At 39.2% G+C, this 21,369-nt stretch overlaps 1 long non-coding RNA gene across 1 annotated transcript; it reads left to right on the plus strand.

The window, feature by feature from the left end:
* The first annotated feature begins 2,388 nt into the window (after positions 1 to 2,388).
* LOC143419011 (uncharacterized) lies at positions 2,389 to 3,057 on the plus strand. The gene is made up of 3 exons (XR_013098969.1): positions 2,389 to 2,547; positions 2,622 to 2,792; positions 2,872 to 3,057. It is a non-coding gene; the product is annotated as an uncharacterized LOC143419011 (long non-coding RNA).
* The last annotated feature ends 18,312 nt before the right edge of the window (positions 3,058 to 21,369 follow it).

Below are 21,369 nucleotides of genomic sequence, written 5' to 3' on the forward strand. Positions count from 1 at the left end.
AAACATACATCTTCACCAGAGAATCAATATAGTGCTTAAAGCACACTGTAAGTAAAAGAATCAATGAAAATCAGTATAAATGTGGTACAAAATTTTAAATCAAAACTCTCAATATAAGATACTGCTGACCAGATGCCTGTCCTCATCCAGGATTTGGGCTTATCTATATAACTTCATAGTTAACCCTTGGTTTTCAATACGAAGGATTCCGATCATTTCTTACTTTGCTAACTTGCCATAGTACCTTATGCTCTACACCTAACCCTACAAAATGTATACTGGTATTAATTTATCAAATTATATGGAATTAATGAAATAATCATGTTTTACCTCAGAAACAGCGCTAGAAGCTCTTCCAGGTCAACTGACTCGCTGAAATTTCTCTACCACGACCAGGACCAGGATCTTCCCCAGTCCCCCAAACCCCTGACAGGCCATCACCCCCATCACCCTCCTCTCCCTCCCTTTCTCCCTCCTCCCCACACCTGAAATTCACTGAAGAGATGATGGAGCGGGTCAATGCTGGGCTCAGATCAATCAATCCCTCTTTGTCCCCCATAAACCCCCCACCAAAGCAGCCAAAGGTTCGCCACCGAGCCCCACCCTCAACAGAGCAATCGAAGTCACATTGCCCAGCCTCGCCCCCCTTAGTTCCTCCTTACCACCTTCATGCTTTGTCTCCGCAGTCTGATGTGTGATGTGTGGAGGGTCCGGGCTGCGAGGATTATGGCAGTGGTGACTTTTCCCAGGAGAAGCTGGGACCTTGTTTACTAGAAGGTTTTAAAATTTCTGTACTTTTAGGTGACAGAAGGAGACATGTGGCCTGGTCAAAACACAGAGAGCTGCACTCTAAAAGATCTTTAAATATAGTAAACATACCTTGTGTGCCACAGACTGCTCCCAAACACAAGGGGACAAGTAATGCCTCTAAAACACTTAAGTTGGCTTTATTAAACGTTAGATCTTTAGCTGGGAAAACATTTTTAATTAATGATTTAATCACTGAGCACAGCCTTGATTTTATGTTTTTAACTGAAACTTGGTTGGACCAAAATAACAGTGGAGCTGTTCTCATCGAGACGACCCCTCCTAACTACAGTTTTATCAGTGAGGCCAGGGTGAGCAGGAGAGGAGGAGGGGTTGCTGTCTTATTTAATGAATCATTTCAATGTAAGCAGCTATCTCCTGGAAGTTTTCAGTCTTTTGAATATGTGGCTTTACAGCTGAAGGCCCCATCCAAAGTTCTGTTTCTTAATGTTTACAGGCCTCCCAAATACTGCACAGACTTTTTTAATGACCTCAGTGAACTGCTGTCTGTGATCTGTGTTGATTTCGACTGTGTAATTATTGTTGGGGATTTTAACATCCATGTGGACAACCCTCAGGACAAAGGGACTAAAGACCTGAGTAACACTCTGGGCAACTTTGGGCTGACTCAGCATATAACAGAGGCCACACATAATAGAGGACACACTCTCGACCTACTGATCTCCAAGAGCCTGAGCATTTCAAACATTACTGTGTCTGATGTGGGCTTATCTGATCATTACTGTGTTTTCTTTGAAAGTAAAATCTCAGCCCACACAAATATATCAACAGCAGTGATCACAAAACGGTGTATAACTGAAAACAGTAGTGAGATCTTTAACCAGGTCTTCCCATTAACACCTGACCTGTCCAAAGGTTCAGTCAATGAGCTCGTCAATAGCTTTAATGCAAAAATGTTAAATGTAATGGATACTATTGCCCCCATTAAGGTGAAGGTTATCTCTGGAAGGAAAAAGTCTCCATGGAGAAACTCCACACTAGTAAAAAATGAAAAAATAAGAGTGTAGGAAAGCTGAGCGCAAATGGAGAAAAACAAACCTCCAGGTTCATTATGACATCTATAAAGAGAAACTTCACAATTATAATTTACAACTGAGGAGTGCAAGAAGGTCCTACTTCTCTGACATCATCACTAAAAACAGCCATAATGCTCGGGTCTTATTTTCTACAGTTGACAGGCTAACAAACCCTCCTGTGCCAGTGGCAGCTGAACTTCATTCAACCATGGCCTGCAATGACTTTGCCAAATTCTTCACAGACAAAATCCAAAAGATTAGACAAGCAGTTAGTACATCAACAGCAGATCCAGGATATGTACTGTGTCCACCGAAAAAATGTTTAAACACCATCAAACAGTTTCACCCGATTAACAGCAAAGACCTGGAGGACATCTTAGGTCAACTGAACTCCTCCTCTTGCTGTTTAGATGTCCTGCCAACAAGTTTTTTCAAAAAGGTCTCAAAGACTTTAGAGTCAGACCTGTTACAGATCGTCAACTTTTCCTTAATGTCAGGTGTGTTTCCAGAACCACTAAAAACTGCTGTAATCAAACCTTGTCATGGTCTGGTTGGGCACCTGCAGGTCTCAGACAGCGGCTCCTCCTCCTTTAGGCGGAGTCCGGTTGCCCCTCCCTGGCTGACCACCTGTGAGCAATCGTGCCAGCGGTATATCAGACCTGCGCTCTCAACCACTCATCGCCTGAGTATCTCCTATTCCCATGTTAGTTCAGTGGAGCATCCTAAAACCTTGTCTTAACGCCGTGTGATGACTGACCTGTCTTTTCTTGTCCTCAGCGATAGCACCCGGAGTGGAGATCTTGTTCCCCTCGCTCCCGTCCTCCTGGACCTGGGCCGCCAGCTGCTCACACAACGTGGGCTGCCGACCCACTGCTCACCTGCCTGCCTCCCCACGCCTCGACCGCTTCCGGGTTTTCCGCTCCACCTGTCCCCTCCATCTGAAACCAAGTAAGGCAATTCAATTCAACTGCGGAGGATTATTGGTTGTCTGCTGGATCCCTCTGATCGTGATCTCCTCTTGTTCCAGTGCCCCGGCCCCTACCTAGTCCTGTTTCTACCTCCCCGCTGTCCCCGCTGTTCAGCCGTCTCCTAGAGGTGTCTAGGTCGCCCTCATTTTCACAGACTAATCCTACGCGCCACTAGTGTGGTGGCGTCGCTTTGTGTTTCACCTTTGTTTTCCTGTGGGCGGAAATAAATCATTTGTTTTCTGTCACCTCGCTTCCGGGTTGGTTTCTGCGCCTGTGTCCATCCCTGTTCCCTCGTGCCGTTGAGCCGTGACAAACCTATACTGAAAAAGGACAATCTTGACAAGACACAAATGAAAAACTACAGGCCGATCTCAAATCTCCCATTTTTAAGTAAGATCATTGAAAAAGCAGTTTCTCAACAGCTCAATTACTTCTTAAAACAGAATAACTGCTACGATGCCTTCCAGTCAGGTTTTAGACAGAACCACAGCACTGAAACCGCTCTGACCAAAGTGTTTAATGACATATGTCTGAACACAGACAGTGGAAAAATGTCAGTCTTAGTTTTACTGGATCTCAGTGCAGCATTTGATACAGTTGACCACAACATATTACTCAAACGACTGGAGAACTGGGCAGGTCTTTCAGGAACTGTACTAAACTGGTTCAAAACATACTTAGAAAACAGGAAATACTTTGTATCAATAGGTAACTTCACATCTGAGCAGACAAGTATCACATGTGGAGTTCCCCAAGGTTCCATCTTGGGACCCCCTCTGTTTAACATTTACATGCTCCCACTGGCACAGATTATAAAGAACAACAAAATAAACTACCACAGCTATGCAGATGACACACAAATATATATCACAATGTCACCAGGAGACCGAGGCCCTGTACAGGCTCTTGGTAAATGCATTGAGGAAATTAATGACTGGTTGTGCCACAATTTTCTCCAGCTAAACAAAAACAAAACTGAAGTAATAGTCTTTGGCGCCAAAGAAAAACGATTACAGGTCACCAGAGAACTTCAATCTATACATCTAAAAACCACAAACCAGGCGAGGAATTTGGGTGTAGTGATGGATGCAGACCTAAACTTAGAAAAACACATTAAGACAATAACAAAATCAGCTTACTATCACCTCAAGAATATTTCAAGGATAAAAGATCTGATGTCTCAACAGGACCTGGAAAAAACTAGTCCATGCATTCATCTTTAGTAGGCTTGATTACTGTAACAGCATCTTTACAGGTCTACCTAAAAAATCAGTCAGACAACTACAGCTCATTCAGAACTCTGCTGCTCGAGTCCTCACTAAGACCAAAAAAGTGGACCACATCAGTCCAGCTCTGAGGTCTTTACACTGGCTGCGTGTCCGTCAGAGGATAGACTTTAAAGTTCTGATGCTGGCCTATAAAGCTCTGAATGGTTTAGGACCAACATACATCAGTGACCTCCTGACCCAGTATGAACCTTCCAGATCCCTCAGGTCATCTGGATCCGGTCTTTTATCAGTTCCCAGAGTCAGAACCAGACACGGAGAAGCTGCATTCAGCTTTTATGCTCCTTATATCTGGAACAAACTCCCAGAAAGCCTCAGATCAGCTGAAACACTCAGTTTATTTAAAGCCAGGTTGAAGACTCACCTATTCTCAGCTGCATTTGAATAAAGCACCAAATCCACACTTTTAAGCTTAAATTTCAAAACTTACACTAACTACTGATCTTATCTATTTCTGATTTTATCTGTTTTGATTTTATATACTGTTTTGTTTGTTTGTTAAGCTTAAATTTCAAAACCTTACATTAACTACTGATTTTATCTACTGTTCTGATTTTATCTGTTTTGATTTTATATACTGTTTTGTTTGTTTGTTTGTTTGTTTGTTAAGTGGGTTTAGAGCTCTGGGTAGCTCCCCAGCTGGGTCTAGACTGGGTCTAGAGAGTATTTTAAATTCAGGGAATTTAAAATAGAAAGTAGCTCGTCCACAGAAGGACTGGTAGCTCCCCTTACGATAAGGGTTCAGATCGCGCGAACAGGTGTGGGATTAGAGCTCTGGGTAGCTCCCCAACTGGGTCTAGACTGGGTCTAGAGAGTATTTTAAATTCAGGGAATTTAAAATAGAATGTAGCTTGTCCACAGAAGGACTGGTAGCTCCCCTTACGATAAGGGTTCAGATCGCGCGAACAGGTGTGAAATGTGTGTGTTTAGTTAGTTTGTTTGTTTGCTTGTTTTAATCAATTTTAAATCATGCTTTTTATTTGTTTTTGTTTCTAATGTCTCTGTAAAGCACTTTGAATCACCTTGTTGTTGAATTGTGCTATACAAATAAATTTGCCTTGCCTTGCCTTGCCACGTCATGTGATCACAACTCTGCCACCAAGAGCTTAAACTGCCTCACTGATGTCCTGAAATATAAAAGAAAGCAGCTTTAACTCATCAAACCTTGAAATTCTCCCTGCTGCTGCTGCCTGCTCTTGAGAATAGGATGAACCCAGAATCTCTGTTTCTTCCTTTTCTTCTTTAGACACATCAGGAAAGGCTCATCATTACTTGATGGCCTTAAGTTTGAATTCTGTTTTTATATTCATTTTTTTACTTGAACTCAGACAATTAAAATCTTATTAATTCAATAAAACAGAGTTCTCTTTTATTTCAAACATGGGAGTCAGGAGTAAGAGAAAGGAAATGCTTACTAATTCTTATTCCTATTTAACCCAGGATTTATATCTGTTCTTGATTATATGGCTTAATATGCATATACGCTACCTTTAAAAATATATACCTATACCTATCTAATGCAGTCCTTTTTATATAAATATATGCATATATAAATTGTTCTAAAACAATTAATTATTAACTACACCAATACAAAAATAAAGCTTGTTTTATTACATACAACTATCCAGATTTATTGTACAGTACAACCATCATATCATCCTACAGGGTACAACCCAAATGTCCCCTGAGCGTCAAAATCTAGAGTTTAAATATTTAACAGCCTGTCTCATCCAAATACTGCTTTATAAGTGTTTCCTTATATCATTTTTTAAAAACTTTAAGTTACACAGTCAGCATTTTCCCAGCTTTCTTTTCTGGCTTCAGCTAGACTAAACTTTATTAATATAATAGGTCTTTTCCGGTCTTACTTGCCAAAACATTTAAAGCTCAGAATACTCTTAGTACTAATTTACTGATTTTCCTCTTACATACACTCATATTATTGCTTTATTTGCTGTTGATTTGCTGCTTTCAGCCTGTATTGTGTGTTTAACCTCTTCATATTTTTCCCACAGTACACTTTTATTTCTCTTTGTAAAATCAGCCGTTCTGCTGCCAGTGCACTTATCAATAATTGTGATTAGTCAGATGCCAGCGCCATTCCTTTAATGTGAATGTTGAGAGACCTTCGTGAGACCCTCGGGGAACTTAGTGAGTTGATAATCAGCTTAGTGTGACCGCTTATCTTGAGTGCCGATGTTAGGGTAAGTGAATCCAGATAACGGAAAGCTTCCCTGGGTAAGATAAGATAAGATAAGATAAGATAAGATAAGATAACCTTTATTAGTCCCACACGTGGGAAATTTGTTTTGTCACAGCAGGAAGTGGACAGTGCAAAAGTTATGAGGCAAAAATTAGAATACAATAAGAATAAATACAGTACACAACTGTACAGAATAGAATAAAATAAAATACTATATACAGTAGAATAAAATAAAATAAATATACAATAAGATAAAAATAGAATACAAATACAAATACTATATACAACTGAGTAAAAATACAACGATGACAGAAAGGATTATTGCACTTAGTATTATTGCATATGTATGGATGTGTGTGCTTGATCAGTTAAAGTCTTTATTATGGAGTCTGACAGCAGTGGGGAGGAAAGACCTGCGAAATCTCTCCGTCCCACACCGTGGGTGCCGCAGTCTCCCACTGAAGGAGCTGCTCAGTGCTGTCACAGTCTGCTGCATGGGGTGGGAGATGTTGTCCATCAGGGATGACAGCTTAGCCGCCGTTCTCCTGTCACTCACCACCTCCACTGGGTCCAGAGGGCATCCTAGAACAGAGCTGGCCCTTCGGGTATGCTGAACTCTGTTTGTAGTGCAGGGCCCAGGTTACGTGTGCAGCACAAGTTACCATGATGATTTAACCAGGTAAAAAGAGAACCACCTTTGCAACAAAGAAAACTTAAGATTGCTCCCTAATCAGTTAAACTTGCTTCTTGGTACACCCCTGTGGTGGAAGGGTTAATAGGAGCTGGGCTTCAGTCAAATAAAACTGGAAAACAAACATGTTTATTGGTCTGTGAAATGAAATCTCATAAAACTATTAAAGCATAATTTGACAAAACTACCTTGACATTATAAAATTATTTGTAATTACAGGCTATTGCAAATGTGAAAGAATGGCAACACTATACAACAATGTTTTTCTAGTGAATCCATTTTGATATTATTATTATTTTTCATTTCTGACCACATCCTTCCAAAAATCTCTTGTTTAGTTTTTACACTGACCAAAGTGATCCTAACCCTAACATCTTAACCTTAACACCCAACAATAGCCAAGGCTTGCAAAACTGTGCATTATTACATGTTTATTACAGCACTGATTAACAGGATATGAAAGCTACTGATAACAGAAAAGTAATGAATAGAAATACAAGCTTGTTCCCATTTGTAGTAGCACTGAAGCTATCTGTCATGGTCTGTCTATCTAGAGTATCGAGACAAGTAACTCAGGCAAACTTAAAAAGATCAGCGAGTTTTGTATGTATATGAACAATCCGGATGTATTTGCTCATTGTTTCTAGCTTTTATATAAAATGTGATCCCTTTATCCCTGAACTCAAACATGTGCTGATAGCAGCAATGGTGACCTGATGTGAATAAGGGAGTAGCTGAAAGCAGCTTTATTATCTTTTAATATTGCACAGGTTTAATTTTTTTATTTTTTTGTTATGTTTTATGCCACAGTTGAGGGTCCTTTCACACATCCGTTTGAAGGCTTTTCAATTCCATAATTTTCTGTGTTGAAATTTCAAGGCTACAGAGCCACTAGCCTGAATATCCACTTATGTTCTGAAATACTCTGGATACAGTTACGAAAATCATCGCAGTTCTTTCCTGTATGTTTGAGGTCCTAATGAGAAACCTTGAGAACTCCAAATGTCTTTATTTTCTTTTACAACTGTTTTGGATTCTGTGATTATTGCTCAATGATTATTGCTAGACAGCGATTAGTGCACTAATGTCTTTTCTCTGTGGCTACTCTCAGCTGAGACTATATGTGTGCTCGCTGTCTTTTCCTGCAACCACTGCTATATCTTTTTTTGTCAGAAATATCATGACCTTGGTTAACTTTATAAAATGTTTGCAGTAGAAAAGAAGATATAAAAAAAGGAATTGTGTTATTCCATTGAGCCTGTGCAGCATCACATAGAAGTAAAGATTTTGTCATCACTAGCAATCAAGCTGGTGAAAACATTTTTTTTTTTTTGCTGGCTTAACTGCATTTAAATTCTCTGGAGAAATGCCATTTTAGACTGCAAGGCTGAAACACTACATATTGCTCTGAGTTTTCCATCTTTGGGTGTGGATCAATATAGCTTATAATAGATCTGTTTGTGTATGTTTCATACCGCAGCACGTTCTCATCTCACTTCCAGCACAAATAGCTTTAACACGAACTCAGGTATTGTTTACTGGGAGAAAACAATGATTAGAAATATCTATAATTTATCTATAATCTATAATTTCTTAATATGCTTAGCAAATAGCCAAGTTGGCAATTCATTTCATGTCTTTGATCTTGTATTGAGTGGAAATTGCGGGTAAAAAAAATTGCAGTTAATTTTAAACACCCTTATATTGAAAGTCCTCCAATTGACTCCTTAAAGTTTTAACATGTCCTGCCAATACGAAAACAGGTAGGCAGGGTACTTTCCTTTTTAAAAGTGGGTGAGGAAACTCACTGCACCATAACCAGAGAGAACTTGTTATGCTGGCAGAAAAGAACAAAAGGTTCAAGGTTCAAGGTTCTTTATTTGTCACATGCATAGTTATACAAGTATAACACACAGTGAAATGTAGCCTGACACGCTCCTCGACATGTGCAAAAAAATTGGGGGGGGGTGTAGAGGAAGAACATTATATATATATACATATATATATATATATATATATATATATATATAGTATATACATTGGGTGAATGTGCAGTAGTAGCAGCAAGCAGGTGAATTCTGTACATTAATATGAATAGACATCTGACTATTTTACAGGATAGACAATATAAACATATTTAAAATTAAAGGAATTGAAATGTACATTGTGCCTTGGTTTAGTGTCCGGAAGAGTCCTGACTCAGTCAATTATAGATGATGTGAGAGGGCGGGTGTGTGTGTTTAGGGCACGGATGGCTTGGGGATAGAAGCTCCTCTTGAGTCTCTCTGTCCTTGCCCGGAAGATGCGGAACCTTCTACCAGATTGCAGAAGTTGGAACAGTTTGTTGCCAGGATGGGACGGGTCCTTCAGTATCTGCGCTGCTCTAGTCCGGCATCTCCTGGTGGAGCGGAGTGGTCAGGAAGGCGTCTGGACGTGGCCGCGCCATCTTGTGAGTTGCTTTAGGGGTTTAGGTTTAGGGAAGGCTGATTTTGTTTGGCTTATCTTAAGCTGGGTCTTCTTTTAAGGTTTTTTTTTTAAATTAACTTATAATATGTAGTTAGGTTTAAATTGTATAGTCAGTGAAAAGGAACTTAATCATAAAAAGAATCATAATTAGTTAACCAACCCATGGGCTACCTTAAATCTGAAAGTTTTGTTTCAGGATTCCTGCTGCCAATCAACAGTCAACGGATAACAACCTATACGAAACGAGCTTGTCATTTTGTTGCCTTGAAGTGAAAATTGATCGGAGTACTTTTTAAACACACACACACACACACACACACGCACGCACGCACGCACGCACGCACGCACGCACGCACGCACACACACATATAATATTATATATATATATATAAACACCTTCGCCCCAAAATAAATGGACTTCAGCTAGGAATTTCATAGATCAAGCAACATGTATTGAAAAACTATTTTTAGCCACATTCAGTGTTGAAGCATTCAGCATTTTATTGAATGCGACCTGGACTGGTTTAAACTGAACTGCATAAATACGTGATGACCTTGTTTAGTCCTGCCTCATCCCATGCTGTAAAGCATGGGCCGAGAAACAGTTTCGTTCTCTAACCATAACAAAGATCCCCAGAGGACACGATTAAAAAAATGGGTGACAACAAAAGAAGTGGAAAGGATAAATGTTAGATCAAAGGACACTGAATGCATGCATTATGGAAAACGCCCTTGGGGAGTTTTAAGAAACCTTACATACTCATGTAATCATGTTACACACAGGAAAGACTATGCATGCATTGACGCACACACACACACACACACAGACACACACATGGAAAGACATGCATTCCCTAGGTCCTTCTTCTAACCATAACATCTAAAACTAGATGCTTCGCCAAAATTCTGAATCAAACTAAGTGTTTTCACTCCTGAAGTGTCAGACGTAAATTTGTCCTCTCATAGCTAAAAATATGATACACACACATACACAACAGTCAGCAGCATCTCATGAGCCGTAATTGCCAGAGCATATTGACCTTGTTGAGTGCGCCTGTGTGTATGCATGCATTTAGAGCTCAATACAGGTTTTTAGGCAGGGTTAGACACCAGCCTGCAGGTCCCTGAAAAATTCGCATTTAGCTGCGTAAGCATCTTTTTATTTCTACCACATTAAAATTATATGCGATGATGGATAGACCTTTTAATAGATGGAGCCCTTAGGCTCTTCCACTGTGTGTGTGCGTGTCTGTGTATGTGAGAACTTAAGTGTGCGTGCTAGCCTGATTGCTGGTATGGGGGGTGGGAGACTGAGATGGTGCTAAGAGGGGGGTCAATGTGAAAGTGGGCCTCATGTAATTTAAGTGCGAAGCAGAAGCCTAATGAATGATGAACTTCAGAAAGAGAGAGAAAAATCTGAAATATGTAGTACTGACCTTAAATGAAAAGAGCTTAGAAAACACCCTCTTGCTCTTGCTGCATCCTTTGCAAGCTGTATACTAATGACTACTTTTTGAACGGTAAAGTATGTGCAGGTATAAACTGACACTTTTTACACTGTGCCCCTATTATACACAGCAGGCACAGCTACCTACTCTCACACACACTGTTTTCCAAAACCCACATGCCTTTGGATGTAGAGTGCTGAGAGGAGAAATGCCAGCGGCAAGAGTTGTCCTATCTAATAACACCCTAAAATTGAGAGAAAGGGGAGTGAAGCAAAAAGAGGAGAAGAAAAAAGTGCAAAGTGCTGAATATGTATTTTAAACAGAATGTGGTTAGTTGGGGAATGATAAACGCAACATGCATGGACATCACTGGACACACATGCCTGTACACAAATATGCACAGGCAGACATGCTGATACACCCAGAGATTCACATGCACACCCATACAATATCAGGCTAAAGGAATTGATGCCTGTTTTGATCTGGGCTGCTAGCAGTCTTTGTTCAAAGCTCTGGGATATTCAAAGACAGAAAATAGGCTGATCTCTCAGCCTGAGCAAACACACACATTCAAATATACCACACTTATACACAATTACAAGAACACACACTACAACATTTGCATGCGCACAGTGTGAGATCCACATACCTCCATGTTCAAATCCTATAACGCAGAAAAACACATGGTTCAAAGCACCCATAATAGGCTTCTATTTAATGTGTTTACAAAGTAGAGAAAAAGTAAAAATATTCAGCGAATAATTCACTTATAGCAAAAACAAGTCACGTCGAACTGCTTCACTAGATGAGTAACATGCATGGAGGCTATTTTTCTGTATGGAAGATGCTGATGAATATTCTAACAATCACAACAAGAAGAACCGCGGATTGCTTGGCTCTGTGTTCTGTGTCAACACAGTTTGCAATCTGTGTTATCCTTCATCTATTTCTCATCTTGCATCCAAGGAGCTAATTAGTGAGTAATGGTAGCGATTCTTCTCGGTTATTATGTACAGAGTTCTGACTTATACCAAGTCTGCACTTCTTTCCTACTTGGAAATTTCTCACATTAGGTGGACCCAGTGAACCACAGTATTTGGGACAATGACTGATTTTGTTTATGTGCTTCAAATGGGTGAATCGATACATTCACAGGCATGGTGATGCGGCGTGCTTAATCTTAAGTCAATTGGTGGAAATAATTCACCAACTGAAAATAGATTTTTAACTTATCGTCCACTTAGAATTTGTCCAAACTGAAAGTGTTTTTTTTTTTTTCACAAAAAGATAGAGGATTAAATTATTTGATACATTTCAGCATACTTCTAAGCAAACACTAAAGGCAGTCAGCATGAAAACAACTATAAAACACACAGTCTTAATGTGTAAACTCTGCAGTCCCAAGAGAGCCATTTATAACATGTTTTTTTGCTGATTATTGCTAGATTTTGCATTAGATGTCCTCAGTGTGTCACCAGGAAGGACAATATTTCCTGTTTGTCAGTCCAACACTTACATTACATTGCGAAAGGAAAGTGATGATGCATTTGAATGATTTTAGAGACCGACTTACAATGAGCAATTCTTAATTTTATGGCATTATGCCTCAGAAACGAAACATTGGAAAAATTAATGTATGGAGCTGTACTTTGGTTTCCGATAAAACTTTCTAAAAATGCATTCAGTCAACTCTGATTTCTTTTTTAATTTAACACATTTTTATTTATTTTTAAACATCACGTCTGCCTCTTCTCTGTGAAACTGAACTTTTTACTTCACATTTACTTCCCAGGGGGGCTGTTTGGAGCGGAAATAAAAATATTTGATTTCGGACATGGTTGGACAGCATGTAATAAGCTAGTTCTGTGATATTATGAAATATGCAAAATATTATCATTATATTACGCCAGAAGTTGGCATGGTCCGTACCCCCTAAGTGGGAAGAGTGAAAACCGTTAGCACTCGCTGTCATGCATTCAAATTAAAATAAAACACTGACAGAATGGCTAGATTGCTATGAAACCTTACCAGTATGATGTATAAGATACCTACAGACAAAAGAGAAAGCGGCTATTTTAACTAACCACATGGTTTTCAGAACAGAGTAAAATATTGAACAAACGGAAGATTTCCCTGGTGTGAGTGTTCAACTGTACAACAATTGCTGCAGACCACTGACTGTTTAGTGTTAAAGATAATTCATATGTCTTGCTTTTCCTCCTGATGTTGCAGCTCTACTGTTGAGAAAGGAGGTGGTGAGGCCAAATGCGATTTTTTTTTTTTTGGGGGGGGGGGGGGGTCAGTGTGCACCCTCTAAAAAGACCAGTTGACAGCTATTCTACTGAGGCTTCAGTTCTCGACTGCCTCAAGCTCTAAGAAGTTTGACAAAGAATATTGTGTGTTGATAAATCCGAGCTTTAAGCTGTAAAGTTGTCCTTGAGAGATCTGTAATTAGGTAATATTGTCATGGTGTTTTAGGCTCTCTTTTGCTTTGTATTTTTGGGTATGCTTTTATTTTGGTTCTGTATTTGGTGTTTTTGGTGTTCAGCTCTCTGTTATTTCTCATTGTCTAAGTTTTTGAGATGAGATTTATGTTTAAGTTCCATAGACTTGCGTTTATGGTGTCATTTTGTCCTTGTGCTTGTGAATTTATTGTCATCTGTACCTTTAGTTATAGCTTGCTTTAGCTGACAATAGGTTTATTATATCCCTTTTTTAATCCTTTTCTATTCATCCAGTCTTGTTTCACTGTCTGTCTCTCTGTCTTTCTGTGTCAATCCGTCATTGTTTCTGTGTTATTGTTGTTCTGTGTGTCTTGTGGTCAGTTTAATTTCCCCTCAAGTCATTTCACACTTATATATATGATTCATCCATCAATCCATCCATCTTTTATCTTTTTCATCCATCTTTTTGCTACTTTTTGATAAAAGTCTGTTATTTGCTTTCCTGAGCGTTGAGTGTGGTATGTACTTGAAAAATGATAGTGTTCACCCTGGGCAAACTGACAGTTTTAAACTGGAAATTCTTACTATTCCTTATCCTTGGGAGCAGCAAAAAGGTGCGGCAACTGATAAGCTGATAAAAGCAAAGCCAGATATGACAATGCAAAGCTGAGCCTGACACTCTGATAGGAGGCTCATCAAAACAGGTCAGTTTGCGTGCTGCTCTGTAAACACATTTTATTTAGGCGATAACATGGTCTTGCTTTCAACATCATTAAGCTAAATATCAGCCCCCGCTCGTCCTACGGTTCTGAGATCACCAATCTTTCTTTTCACATCAATCAAATACATTTTTCATTCTTGCTTTTTTTAGTTTTGTTTTCATCTTTGTCATGGAAAAGCAGATTTTGCATCTACTGACCTTTTGTGAGGAAAGACATTAAATGTGGGCTGCTGTTTATGTTGCAGATGTAGACAATCAGGAAGGGTGTGTTATATAGTTTCTGGCACAATAAAATATGAACTTGCTGTCATGCTTCAAAACCATTCATACGTTTTTTATTTGTTAGCAAATGTTAGCATTCATATTCAGCTTTAAAATCTGGTGCATAACTGCTCTTCCAGTCTACGCTATACTGGAATCTAACTATGTATTTTTTAAAACATGCATTTAATATTTAAACAAGGAGGAGGTATCTTTGTATGAAGTGCAACTGAGACAGTTAAAGAGAGTAGAGAGCACAGAGTCAGCTTAAACTTTGTTTCCATAGTCTCTAGCTTCCCCCTTTTAAAGCACTGTGCTGTCCAAAGCATTGCTTGTAGCGAAAAACAAACCCTGTTTTGGCTCTATTATCAGCAGCCCATTATTTATAAGCCACTGTCTTTTTTTATTCTTCTGGCTTTCTTGCTGCTGTTAAATATTTTCCCATAATTTTCCTTAAATAAGTAACTGTGAGAGCAATAATCTGCATTTTGGCCAGTAGGTATAAATTAAAAATAGTTATTAGTTAAAATATTGCACACACTTAGTTGTGTTACTTCAGCAGGTCCTGCAGTCTCATATGCACAAAACTAGCACTGTAGTTGTTAAATATCACCTCAGATGGAACCTTAGAAGCGAAGCAAAGGACTGGCAGCATAGAGCTACATTTAAAATAGATTTTCTGTATTTTGTCTTAGGTTTAGGGATCTTTAGAGTCTTTTCTGTCATGCAAGATCACTAACTGATCTGTCGCAGGGCTCTGGGATTCACCTGAAGGAAGAAATGTGCAAGTGCATCGGAAAAGATGGGTTATAGCAAATTATGATTTAATTAACTTTGCATGTTTACTGCAATCTGTGTGCATTTAATTAAAATTAAATTATTCACAGCATTATGTCTTAAAGCCATCCCACTTTTAGGTCTTAAAACTTTTCGCACAGCATACTATGGTTTCATTTTTTCACCAGCTATGTTTTACTTGAAAATCTTTGGGTGATGTCTGAGCCTATTACTAAATAATGACCAAGGTTTATAGTGAAACAGATGATTAGATGATAGAATTGCTGTTTATATATCCCACATAACGTGCTGGCTGTAATGTATATCATTCACTTTGCACAAACATCCCATGGTAAATGGGACATTTAACATTTAAAAGGTATACTGGGCCTGCTGCCTTGAGTCTTTTCCAATATTTCATTGGCTCATCATCTGGCAACACCAATTTACTTTGTGTGCACGGCGCCTGCAGGAACACTTAAATTATGTTTGTATTTCAATTTATAAGGAGGAAGCATAGAATCGGCGTAGTACAGAGTAAATGTATAAATGTACAAGTGTGGTATGCATAGATGTGTGCGGAGTGTGGTCTTGTTGGTGTGTGTCTGTGACAGGGGAAACTAAGATGAGAGGCAGAGGTGAAGCATGTTTTTTTTATGGCTGAGGATCTCTGTCTTTTGGGGAATTCCCTCAGCAGTACCCCCGCTAAAGCCCTGAGGCCACATTATTCACACGCATGCACACGCATGCGCGCACTCCCAACCACATCTTTAACAAATCCTCATGTAGACACTTGGATGCATAAATCTAAACATACAGAATGCAACCCAGGCACCAAAACTAAATCTTTTTTGCTACGGTTGGTGCAATACAGTTTGTGCTCAGTTGGTGCTCATAAAAGGACATAAAAAAGGATCAAAACCAAAACTAAAACTGTTCTTCACAACTGATGTACCTAAAGGGTTCAAAATGCTATTTCAAGCTGTTTTACTTAACTTGGACTTTCTGCGATGAATGAAATGTTTCCCAAGTATGTCTGCTCACATGCAATCTTTCTTTTTTTCTTTGGTAATACTGCATTTGTCTATAAACAATAAGGGCCATAGGTTTTTGGACAGTGACATATTTCAACATATGTTCCATAAAAACAAATGCATTGGATCCATAGTATAGTGGACTAAATATTTGACTAACATCAGAGATCCCTAGTTTGAGATTCTGTCATTCTTTTATGTTGTGCCAGGATGAGTATCTGGTGTAAGAATGTTTCTAATCAAATATGTGGAGCTGGTAAACAACCAATATGTCATTGACGTGCAGACGTGCAGATTTGGTATCTCTTCACTGTAACTCTCAATATGAAGTAAAGAGACATTTATGCTAAAGAAGGAGGTCAATGTAAGCTAATAAAAAAAAAAGTAAACATATTGGATAATAAGCAATGTGGTACATTCTTAACACAAAGGAATGCATTCACCAACAGCCACACCAAAAGACCTGAAAGACCACAGAAGATAGCTAAAGTGTATGATAAGATAATTACCATTGTTAAGAGATCCCCTTTCAAAATCAAAGTTAAGAACACTTAACTTAGTTAGAATATGTAGTGGGATCAGTTAAAGGATAAGCTTAAGACTGATATGAACACTCAATCTTACAAAGTGAAAACCACAAATGATACCAGGAACAGAAAGGCCTGATTAGACTATGCTTGAAAACATCTAAAAGAAATCCTACTCAGTCCTGGAAAATATCCTATGGACAGATGAAACCAAGATAAACTTGTACAAGAATGATGAGAAGAGAAAAGTATGGAGAAGGATGGAAACAGCTCATGATCTGTAGCATCTCACATAATCTGTCAAATATATGGTGGAGGCAGTGTTATGGCATTGGCATATAATAGCTCCCAGTGGATGATGTGTCTGCTGATAGAAGTAGCAGGATGAATTCTGAAGTGTACATGGCTATACTCTCTGCTCAGAGTCAGGGAATGCTGCAAAAGTAACTGGCCTGCACTTTAGATTGTTATTGGATAGCAAGTGGACTTCAGGTGGTCATTGACTGTAAAGGACCATTCAATCCTTATATTTAAAATTATGTTAATTTGTCCATTTACTTATGAGCCTTTAAACGCAATATACTATAAAAATGACTCCATGTCAAAACAGTTAATCTAATACTTCTTGTCAAACCCCTTGAATTAAAGCTGAAAATCTTCACTTCAGGGTGTTGATTGTTTGCTGATTTGAAATCCACTGTAGTGATATACATACCACATTACAAAATTACGGAAAGAAAGACCTGTTGTTTCGAAGACATCTAACTGCACTACTACATAAACTCAGTTTCTGTCATGCAAGTTTTGCATTCCTTTCCAGCTTTACGATAGCATCTGAAAATATTGGCCCATTCTTCCATTAAAATTGCAAGTTTAGCACTCTGTTATATGCTTTTGCTTTTTTTTTTTTTTAAACACTATGTCTGTGTGTAAAGGGCGATAGCAGCTTTCTTACTCTCAAATGACCAAAAGTTCGACTCCTGCTCAAGTAGACCCTTTACTGCACAACATTCCCTGCTGTTTTTCTCCGCATGCCCTACATGTTGCAACAAAAGGCTGCAGGCACACTTGGTTTTGGCGAGAGATCAACTGTGGGACTGACTCTGGTGCTTAACAATTGAGGTTATGACATTGATGCACTCCACTGATGGAAAGCAACAGGAGAAAAGACACAGAATAAGACATAATGAGCTGATTGATTATCCTGTAGATTGGAATGAATGGGAGGACCAGAGGTAGGTACTTATTGTGTGTGTGTGTGTGTGTGTGTGTGTGTGTGTGTGTGTGTGTATGTGTGTGGGTGTGGGTGTGTCTGGAGAACAGGAGCGGGTGCTGGATAGATAAATGACATGATATGTGACACTTTAAAATATACAATTTTGACCCCTAACTCCCTAGGCCCATCTCTGTCTGACAGAGTGACGCACAGTCATTCACACAGACACACACACCCACACACACAATGCATGCACACAAGGCATGCATTGTAAATCAGGTTTGATCTGTCAGAGGAGCGTGTCTTAGCTGTCAGTTGGCAGTGTTTTGAGTGTCAGGAGATGAGCAAATGTATGTGTCTTTGTGCATGCTGGTTGTGTGTTAAGGTTGTGTGTGGCTTGCGTGCATGTTTGACTCCAGTTGCTTAACAGGCATCAATCACTACTGTGTCTCACTAAGCTCCATCAGTGAGATCCTAGCTGATGTCATTTACAGACTCATTGTCTCGTGTGGGATGTGCAGCGGTGGTGCTTTCTCGCTGTGTACTGTATGTGTCCAATTAGCAGTTTTTATACATATAAATTAAAATATCTCAAGATGTGGGTGAATTTTGTGCTAATAAAGTTGCCTTAATTGTTCTATAGTTATCTCGAAAGTTAGTAGCTTTCAGTGTTACACATATACACTAGAGAGCAGTCCATCAAGCTCCTCAAACTTGATGATGATTCAGCATCCAGTGAATGTGACTTGTCAGCAAATAGACAGAAGGTTGAATGACTGGTGTTTTTTGACAAGCTGCTTCAACATAGGAGAAACAGTAGAGTAACAGTGAACTTCAGTTTTCCCTTCTGGCTGGTCTGCTGGTCAATAATTGCATTGAAAAGTAAAAACTGACAGGCTATCACCATCATAAACATTTAAAAGGGATTATACAGTCAGATAAACGTAAATGCCAATATTCACACACAGTTATAAATGCAGCACTTAATGGTAAATAGATTTTTTTTTTTTATATTTAATTGAAAAAGACTAACACATGGGTTATGAGTCAGACTGGCTCATGTTCAGGGGTGGCCTAAACTCATCCAAATTTGTACCTTCCCCAGTTAAAAATTGAGAGGAAAAAGAAATGCTAAAGTTATAAAAAAAAAATTGCAATTACTAATGCTCTTTATAACTCCTGGTGCCTATAGCCTCAAAGTAACACTTCTTTCTGTCCATTATGTTCAAAAGACACACAGAGCTTTGAAGAGAGGCAGACCCCCGCATTGCAAAGAATGACCTCCGATGGCTAGCATTATGCGCACAGTCTCATTGCTTTTAAGTAACCACACACTCGAACACATAACCTGCTCCTACTTGTATGTTAAATGAAAATGGTAAGTTTATTATTAGTACAGTTTTTATGCATAAGGTTCTCTCAGAAAAAAACTGTAATCTCAAAAAGAGGAGGAGAAACCAGCGTCAGGCCTCAAACTGGCTCTCAATGTGAGGCACAGGTGACAAGAAAAAAACATGTGCTGCCTGTAAATATTGGCTACTTATTCAGATTTAATTGTGTCGGTTGTCATATCTCGTTTTCACTCTCTGTTACCTTTTCTCTTACTCAAGCTTGTTTCAGTCTTAATTTGTTATGATGTCTGTTGTTAAATGTGTACTGAAAGTGTACTGTACACATTTAACAACAGACACTGGATACTGGACCAATAAATAAACCTAATAATTTTGTTTTACCTGATTTCTCCCCATAATTTTCATTCTCTTTCAATGTCAGTGCGCAATATGCAATATAAACTATTCTTTTCATCTGGATATTATCAATAATTTGTCATGACACAAAGCACAAAATTGCTTTAGGCTTCAGTCACACAGGTGTAGAGACCTGTCAGCGACCATCTGTCACAACAGAAAAACATGTATTGGTTGTGGTTGTGAGAGTACTGAAGGTTGCTGGCAGTACCTGTCACTTAGCTAACTGCTCAAACCCCAGTCATACAGGCCTAGTAAGCAGTCAGTGACACCCTGGTAACCACTGGTTGCTAGGGAAAAGTGTGTATACTGCAAAAGGTTGGTGAGTGGTTGCTAGAGGTTTCTAGCAGTTGCTCATGTAGATTTGGTTGCAGACGGTTATGCTGTGAAAAAACACCTTGCGATTGCTTTGGTAGCTAGAAAGTTGCCATTCAAACTTCTCACAACGCAGTAGTGAAACTGAAAAGTGCGATGTATGAAGAACGGTCACTGTCAAAGTTGCCCTTTTTGAAATGTATTGATTGCAGTGGCAAGAGGGAACTTTTACTCTGAAGGCAAATGTCCTCTGTTTCTGTTGTGCTTTTTGAAGTGTTACTACAGTTTGGAGAGTAATGTTTGCAGATGAGTTGGCATCTCAAATGCAAACTGTGGGCAACTGTGGCACTCTGTTAGTTTTTGGTGCAGCATATTCTTTGCCACCAATATCACCTGGCAGCAGACAGGAACCTCCAGCAATCACTTACCAACTAGTTAGGGAATACACATTTTTCCCTAGTGACCCGAAGTTGCTAGGGGGTTGCTGAGCAGTTTCTAGACCTGTGTGACTGAGGCCTCAGTTGAGATTTGTATGTAACTTGTTTTATTAAGTGCAGGCTACTGAACAGTCTCCTGTGAGGATTGTTTGTTTATTTATTTATTTGTTTATTTATCTATCCATGTGGCACTAAAACCTAGATTGTTCTTTTTGGGGGGTTGGGGTGGTTCTAGTGCACTCTGTCATTATTTTGTGTGTTTTGCAGAAAGAATACTAAGACTCACTTGATTATATCACAGATTTTCTCTTATACATAAATAAACTTTCTTCCAATTTTCGCACACTTCAGACTGCATTTGACCCACCCATTTACAGTGGTGCTTGTGGCTATCATTGGTCACTTTAGCCTTTACTGGCTTATCAAATATTAACGTCTCACCAATTACCCAGCCTTGCTCGACTTAGCAAAGCTTCTTGGTTGGGATTATTTATTATTGCTGCCACTGTTGCTTCTCTCCCTTTGGGCAAATTACTTGGAACCGCTATTAAGTGCTGGCTGTAGACTGTTTGCTGGGGTGGTAGGCGGTATTCGTTTTCCTGCACTGCATGCCCCAGACACTTGACCCTTGTCAGTCACATAATACAGCTAGTAAATCATTAGGTGTACTCTTTCGAGTTCCCTTTTCTGGTTTCTCTTTTGTTCCAATCACCACTCATGCTGACTGCCCACTTCCTTTTCTGTTTATTCCAAGCAAGTTTCTTTCTACTGCTGAAAAAATACAATGAGTCATCCTCCTATATAATTATAGGAAATACATCTGATTTTTGAATTCTAATGTAAGCCTGCACACCATAAAGATGCATAGATGAATAGTTACAACACCCGAGTCAATTTTATTTCAGCCTTTAGCTTGCTGCCTCTTTAAATGTTCCTCGCTTCATCTTTTCTCTTCTCTTCGCTTGTGTCCTTCTAGCTTTTCT

Source organism: Maylandia zebra, linkage group LG6, assembly GCF_041146795.1.
Source record: "Maylandia zebra isolate NMK-2024a linkage group LG6, Mzebra_GT3a, whole genome shotgun sequence".
Lineage (NCBI taxonomy): Eukaryota > Metazoa > Chordata > Actinopteri > Cichliformes > Cichlidae > Maylandia > Maylandia zebra.